This window comes from Nannospalax galili, unplaced genomic scaffold (assembly GCF_000622305.1).
Source record: "Nannospalax galili isolate Female #2095 unplaced genomic scaffold, S.galili_v1.0 scaffold150, whole genome shotgun sequence".
Lineage (NCBI taxonomy): Eukaryota > Metazoa > Chordata > Mammalia > Rodentia > Spalacidae > Nannospalax > Nannospalax galili.
The window spans coordinates 1,493,764-1,500,481 of record NW_008329320.1 but is presented as its reverse complement, the minus strand read 5'-3'; the positions used below and the strand labels follow the sequence as shown (position 1 = coordinate 1,500,481).

General features: G+C 40.1%; 1 protein-coding gene across 1 annotated transcript in view; it reads right to left on the bottom strand.

Annotated features, from left to right (window-relative positions):
- Adamts12 (ADAM metallopeptidase with thrombospondin type 1 motif 12) overlaps positions 1-6,718 on the bottom strand; it is a 419,706-nt gene that overhangs the window by 412,262 nt on the left and 726 nt on the right. The window lies entirely within an intron of this gene.

Genomic DNA, 6,718 nt, shown 5'->3' with positions numbered 1-6,718 from the left:
ACTTTAAAAAAGATCTCCATTTCACTATTAAAATACACAGTTTCATGCAGATAAATTCATTTTCAATCCAATTGACACTAAGATGCACATGCATTTCTAATCTCTATATATCTGATTATTACTAGTCACAGTCGGTTACTTTCTGAGCTCCTTGGCATCTGAGCATGGATTTAAAGTCATCAGGTTGATTTCAGTGGTAATGTTTTTCACATCCACCAATCATTAAGGAGCAAATTTTTATGCTTTTAAGAATTACTATTTTTTTAAATTTATTTATTTTTACACCCACTTTCCAGATAGCACACTCCCATAGCTTCCCTCCCCCCACTAGAGCCCCTATACTCTGATATCCCTGCTACTGTCTGCTGTGTTGTTGGCACCCCCAGCCATTCCCCACTACTTGCCCTTCTGGTGAATCTAGTCAGCCTATCTAGAGGTCTTTGTTTTAGGAAGGTCAGCTGGTCCTCATCTGGCAGTAGTCAGTTGTTAATATTCTTTTGGATAAGATTGGGGTCTGCTGTTCATTTTCCCAGTTCTATGCTGGGTTACTATCTGGGAATCCCTTTGGCCACCCTGGCCAACAACTCAAAAGAAGGTATCACCTGTCTGGCATTGTTGCTTGTTATGTAGCCTTTAGCTATACATATGGACTGTTATGAAATTATATTGGCCCCTTTAATCTTTGGTTACACCTTCTTTTTGGGTGTTTAAGGCCATACACTTGGTCCAGATAAACCGATTTGTTTTTACTCTTAAGGTCATATGAGGATCTGTTCCTTAGGGGTCACATGGGCTTAGGAGGAGCCCCTGGCTCCTTTCTTTTACCAGTTCCACCTACATGAAAATAAGTCAAAGGTCCTGCTCGACCATGGTTGGCTTCGCTTGGGAGCATGGAGGAAATGATTCCTCTGTGTTAACCCTCCTCTTTATAGACTGGACACTGGTTCAAGTTCATCTGGTGGGGTCTCCTTGGCCTCCTTGATCAAGAGGACAGGTGACCTACCCTCATTATAGGACATCTTGAGAGATGCTCATAGTCCCCTGGAACTAGCTGACCTAGGAGGGCAAGGAGCAAAAAGTGTCCTTTATGTCCCTCTGACCAAATTATTATAGGCCTCAAAGTATGTCTGTTAAACACCCAAGAAGGTTAGTTCCACCAGTCTGGTATTTTTAATTGCTGTGTGTCATGTAGATAAATCTTGGGCAAAGACCAGTTGGTTCTCAGATAAGGTTTACCTTTATTTACTTTTTATATCTCCCAGATGAACCTGAATTCTTGATGCTCCCCAAACCCATATGGAAACCTCTGAGACCTCTGAAGGGTCCTTCCCTTGTCCTGACACTGAGGAACAGTGAGAAACAGTTCCCTCTCTCCCCCAACCACTTCTTTTCCACTAATCCTTAAGCCATACTCACATACACACAAGAAAGGTGATAAGCAGAGGATCATACCACATCTTCGCAATCCCTGCACACAAGGACTGGATTTTTTTTTTCTTTGCAAATGTTTGGGAAGTTAGTCTCCTTGTCCCCTTCATACTTAGAATCTTGTCAGAAGTTCAGACAAAATGGAATGTCTTCTCAGTATGCTAGTACACATGCAAGTGTCTGCATCTCCATTAAAACAAATTGTTTTCTAACGCTGTTTTTCCAAAAGTCATTACTGACCAATTTAATGGAAGTAAAATTTAAAAGAAACTACATTTAAAAAATAGTGAGTTCCAGGCCAGTTGGAGCTGCAGGGAGACCCTGTCTCAAAAAGACCAAAAATAAATAGAAAGATAAATAAATAAATATAAAATTTAAAAAAAGAATTGAAAACAAAATATTATATTTTTTAACAAAACTATAAAGAGTTGAAAATGTCTTATTTGTTATACCCAGAAAACAGTTATATTAAATTAAAGTTGTCATAAAGCAGAAGCATATTAATGCAATTTTAATCAAGCTTGCACTTTTTAAAAAAATGATTTTAGGCAGAAATTTTATATAAATTGATATATCAAAATGATATATACCTAATAAACATGGCAATTCTGCAAGAATACAGAAACAACATGATAAAGTAACAATATGATATACAATAATAAAATAATGTCTTCTCTATAATTGCAACTGTGAGATGTATATCAAATCATTTCAGACAATGAGTAAAAACGAAAATTATTATTGCTCATATTTAAGCAATAGTTTTTCCTCTTGAAGTTTGTACTTTCTGTGTTGCTTTCCTAATACAGATAAATAGGAGGAAAGGACTGGGTGCAAGAGTTTCTGTGCTATTTCTAAGAATAAGAGAAAGAGAAACCAGTAAAGGAGGAAGGGGTACCATTGGGGTGCTGCCCTTGGGAGAAACTAATGCAGATCTCACAGAACCATGGCTAATTTCCATAAGAACAAGTTGTCCTAAACAGAGCAAGCCTGGCTCCTTACTTGTCTCACCCACCGTGCGATTTACCCCTCTTCACTGGCTCCCACCATGATACTATCCATACAGTATTTTGTCATGCAGTCAGAAGGCAGAAGCAGAGCTGACGGGATACCTTCATCTTAGGCTTTCAGCCTGAAAACTGTAAACTGGATAAACCTCTTTTCTTTATTCATTCGTCAGCTCAGGTATTTTGTGACAGCCACAGAGAGTGGACTTATACACTTGTCTTCATCTCTACTCTCATCTAAGACAAAAAGAAATGTCAGGATTGGTGCCTGCAAAATCTGACCACAGGGCCCATGTCTAAGTGCAATCCATATTACCTCTGGAGGGTCTGCCACAGCCTACCAGATATCCATATCAATAAGATGGGGGAAGGCCAGAGGACAAAGAGAGAGTATAATTATATTACAACCTACACTAGGGGTTTGTGGAAACAAATGATAAGCCCTGATTAAAATTAGAATTGAAAACCTAAACCACAAACTTTAGTTACTCAAAATGCTGAGAGAAGAAACTTCATGAGAAAATTTATGAGAAGCTTGTCAGTACAAACAGCTTTGGAAATGTAAACCTGGGACTGGAGAGATGGCTCAGAGGTTAAGGGCATGGACTCTTCTTGCAGAAGACCCAGGTTTGAATCCCAGCACCCACATGGTAGCTAACAACCATCCATAACTCCAGCTCTAGGGGATCCAACACCTCCTTCTGTCCTCCACAGTCATTGCATGACATGGGTGCACTTACACACATGCATGTATAATACTCATACACATAAGATAAAAATAAATAAAATTTCTAAAATTGTTAAAAAGAAAATGTTAGCCAATAAGAGATCAACTCCCTTCAGCTTAGGAAGAAAAGCAAGGCATGAGAGAACATTTACCTGTTTTTATAAAGTTTGTGTTCAATCTGTATATCGTTTTTAGGGAATGCTTCATGCATCATATGTGCTCACTGGACACAATCCTCTTGGCTAAATTGTTCCAACTTTTGGTATCCATGTTGCTAGCAAGGCTTAATCTGCATTTATTCTTTATATCTACTTCTGCCTTAAGAACAGTTGAATTTCTAAAAGCCTTTCCTAAAAAGCCTCATGAAACTCCTACCACAGAGGTTCATTTCCACAATTAGCTTCCACTGGTTGTTGTAATCTCACAACTATTTTTATTATAGAAATCAACATATGTTAGTAAGTTGTGGAGAATCACATAGGTCCTCTCAAAATTGTAAAACAGAAAGTTGGCTGTGTTTACCAACTGTATCTGCTGATTATATAACTTACTACAAACAACACAAAATAATGTAGCTATGAAGCCTCATCCTAAATTTAAAAAACAGAAAATTTTTTAGCCTATTTTTTCCAAGTACCAATAGATGAAGGATCATAGATTTTCTCTCTTCTTCTACAAGCCTGTGCACCCAGAGCCCATCTCCAATGTGGGATAAGGTGCCTGCCCTGCTGATGTCACAGTCACCAAGAACAAAACAGACCATGGAAGTTGCCTGGTGCCTTGTGTACATCACAGTAGACTCCTGATGATGGCACAAAAAGCTGACTGAATTCTGACCTCTTCTTGGATATTGGGTGTAATACTCTCACTGTGTTGGACAGCCATAGCAGGACCCAGTGCCAGGCAGCTATGTGGTCACAGAGGCAACCACTTACACTCTAGAAGGCAGAGCTACTAAGCTGTGATGTAGTGTAAGTTAGATATGTTAAGGGCATTTTGGACAACAATATGCTCAACTTAAGATGAGTTTATTAGAAAGTAACCACATCACATGTCAGGAAGCATTTGTACAGATATAAATAAAACCACGGGGTATTGTTGGCTATAGAAGAGAAAAGGTATGTTGTACGCAAGACCAGGGTCTCCTATTATTTTGATATTTTGATTGCTGTACTGAGGTTGGTTTTTGCCAACTTGACAAAAACTAGAGACACCTGGGAAGAGGACACCTCAGATGAGGAGTTTCCTCTATCAGACTGGCCTGTGGGCATGTCTGTGAAGCATTCTTTTGATTTCGGATTGGTGTAGGCAGGACCACCCCACTGTAGAAGGTGGGCATCCATGGGCAGGTGGGTCTGAGTGGATGACAGAAGCCTTGAGTTCCTGCCTTGACTCCCCTCAATGCTGTGTTGAGACCTGGGAGTTTAAGAAAAAATTAGACCCTTTCCTCCCCAAGTTGGTTATGGTCAGTGTTTTACCAGAGCCATAGAGAACCAAACTGGAACAGTTGTGAACCAAGAACCTTGGAGAAATCACAAGACATTCTTACATCCCATTTGAGTGATGTGGAGAGAAGGCTCAGCAGAAGTAGTCAAATCTGTCCTAGAAAGGCTTAGATTTGTCTCCATACTCTCTCTCTCAGTACCAAAACCTTTATTTATGCATATATTTGTGGTGCTGGGATGGAACTCAGGGTCTTGCATGTGCAAGGAAAATATTCTAGGAGTGAGTTATAGCCTGCCTCAGCCCAGAACTAAAGCCTTGATTCTGTAAAAACCTGCAAATTAGAAGGAAGATTATCTACTGTGTGACCTCTTTCCAATGGTGAGAACCTACACAACTCCCTTCAACCCCCTGGGAAAGTAGCATATAGCAGATGTTCAATAAATACACTCATCTATAAAAATAAGGATGAGTAAGATGACCTCTAAATTTTTACATTTGAATATTCAGAATTTGGGTGCAATTAAAAAAAATTTGGAAGGTCATCTGGGAGCCAAACCCAGGTCTATTCCCAGGAAGCTTTAGAATCTCTGTCATTATTTACTCCAGTTCACCTTCCTTCTGCCCCTCCCCCACCTCTCTCCTTAGTTCTGGTTGGAAGTCTGCCTACAAATTTTTCCTTAGCATGAAGAATGAGTTACTTGTAAATTCATTAATGAAGATTTGATAAAAGTCTTTTAGAAACATGAAAGTGTCTTTAAACCTTAATATATTTACATCACTAGTAAGCTTAGAGCACTTTAAAGCTTTTGATACAAGATATTCTCAGAATGTCTCTAAATGTAACTAGGGGAAATAGCCATATCCCACTTTCCAGAGAAAAACAAGATGGGTCTTCTGTACACCAGGCTGAATTCCCTTACAAAGGCATGGAGCAAGCTGGGCTGAAAACTAACCCAGGAGAATGTGTCTTTGAAGGAAATCATCTCCCTATGCCTTGGGAAGTGCTTGTGGGCTTTGTTTGTGCTGCGCCAGAACAGAGACTTTTCACAAAGGGACTGTTTTCCAAAGAACAACAAGAGCTGCTATTTTAAACTTGAGGGTTTGAGATTGTATCTGGACCGTTTACACAAGCAAATGCTGGCTGTCTGACATCTAACCCCAGTGTTTGCTGGTTCTGCCTTCCAAGTAAAGTAAAAGGAGGGAGGAATTTGCATTTAATCTCTGGAGCTGCAACAGAGGAGTTCTGCAGTAGTATTTGAGCTGTGCAACGTGGGCAGAAAACCCTGCCTAGCAGTCCCTTACCCATGAACACACTGGTGAGGTTTGTCACCCAAGTGATCTTGGGAATTAAAAGTATGTAGAAGATTGTGAAAGGCACTTTGTGAGAATTGAGAATGAACAGTCAGCAACCACATATGTGTGTATCTGTATGTGCCTGTTTGTGTGTCTGTATGTGCGTGTGTGTCTGTGTGTGTGTGTCTGTGTGTCTTATTCCTGCTCTTGCTAACAGGCATAACTACATGATTTTAAGTCAGGTTACTTGGTTCAAAACCTTGCTTCACCATTAGCAAGGCTCATAAGGTCTCCAATCTCAAACTGCCCCATTTGTAAACTGGATATGGTATAGCCATGGTACCCACACTCCAGGAAGCCATTGCTAGTAGTGGGATGGGGCTGACAGGCCATAATTGCTGCTTGGACTTTTCCCCCAGACCCACTGAACAGGAAAGTATTCCAATTTTTCTATGTCCAATAAAAAGCAGAAGCAACAGCACCACTTTGCTCTGGGTATTAGGCTTAAACTAATCATGATTAATAATTACAAACAACCATCACAATTCCCCCAGTGTTTTCTCTCACAACATATGGGTAACAGAGTTAGAAAGAGAAATGCCAGCCAAGCAGGATGAAGAAAGGAAATGTGAGCCCCTGAGGAGGTAAAGTTCCCCCCAACAGGACTGTCGTTTAAAAAACACAGCTAAATCTTTCCAGGAAAGTCAAACACAGCCAAGTGTGCTCAGCAGGGGGTCAGAATCACATTTCCACCTCCCTGACCAATTTAAAACCAACGGAAAAATTGCTGTGACTGCCTGTGACCAGCTGGAACTCT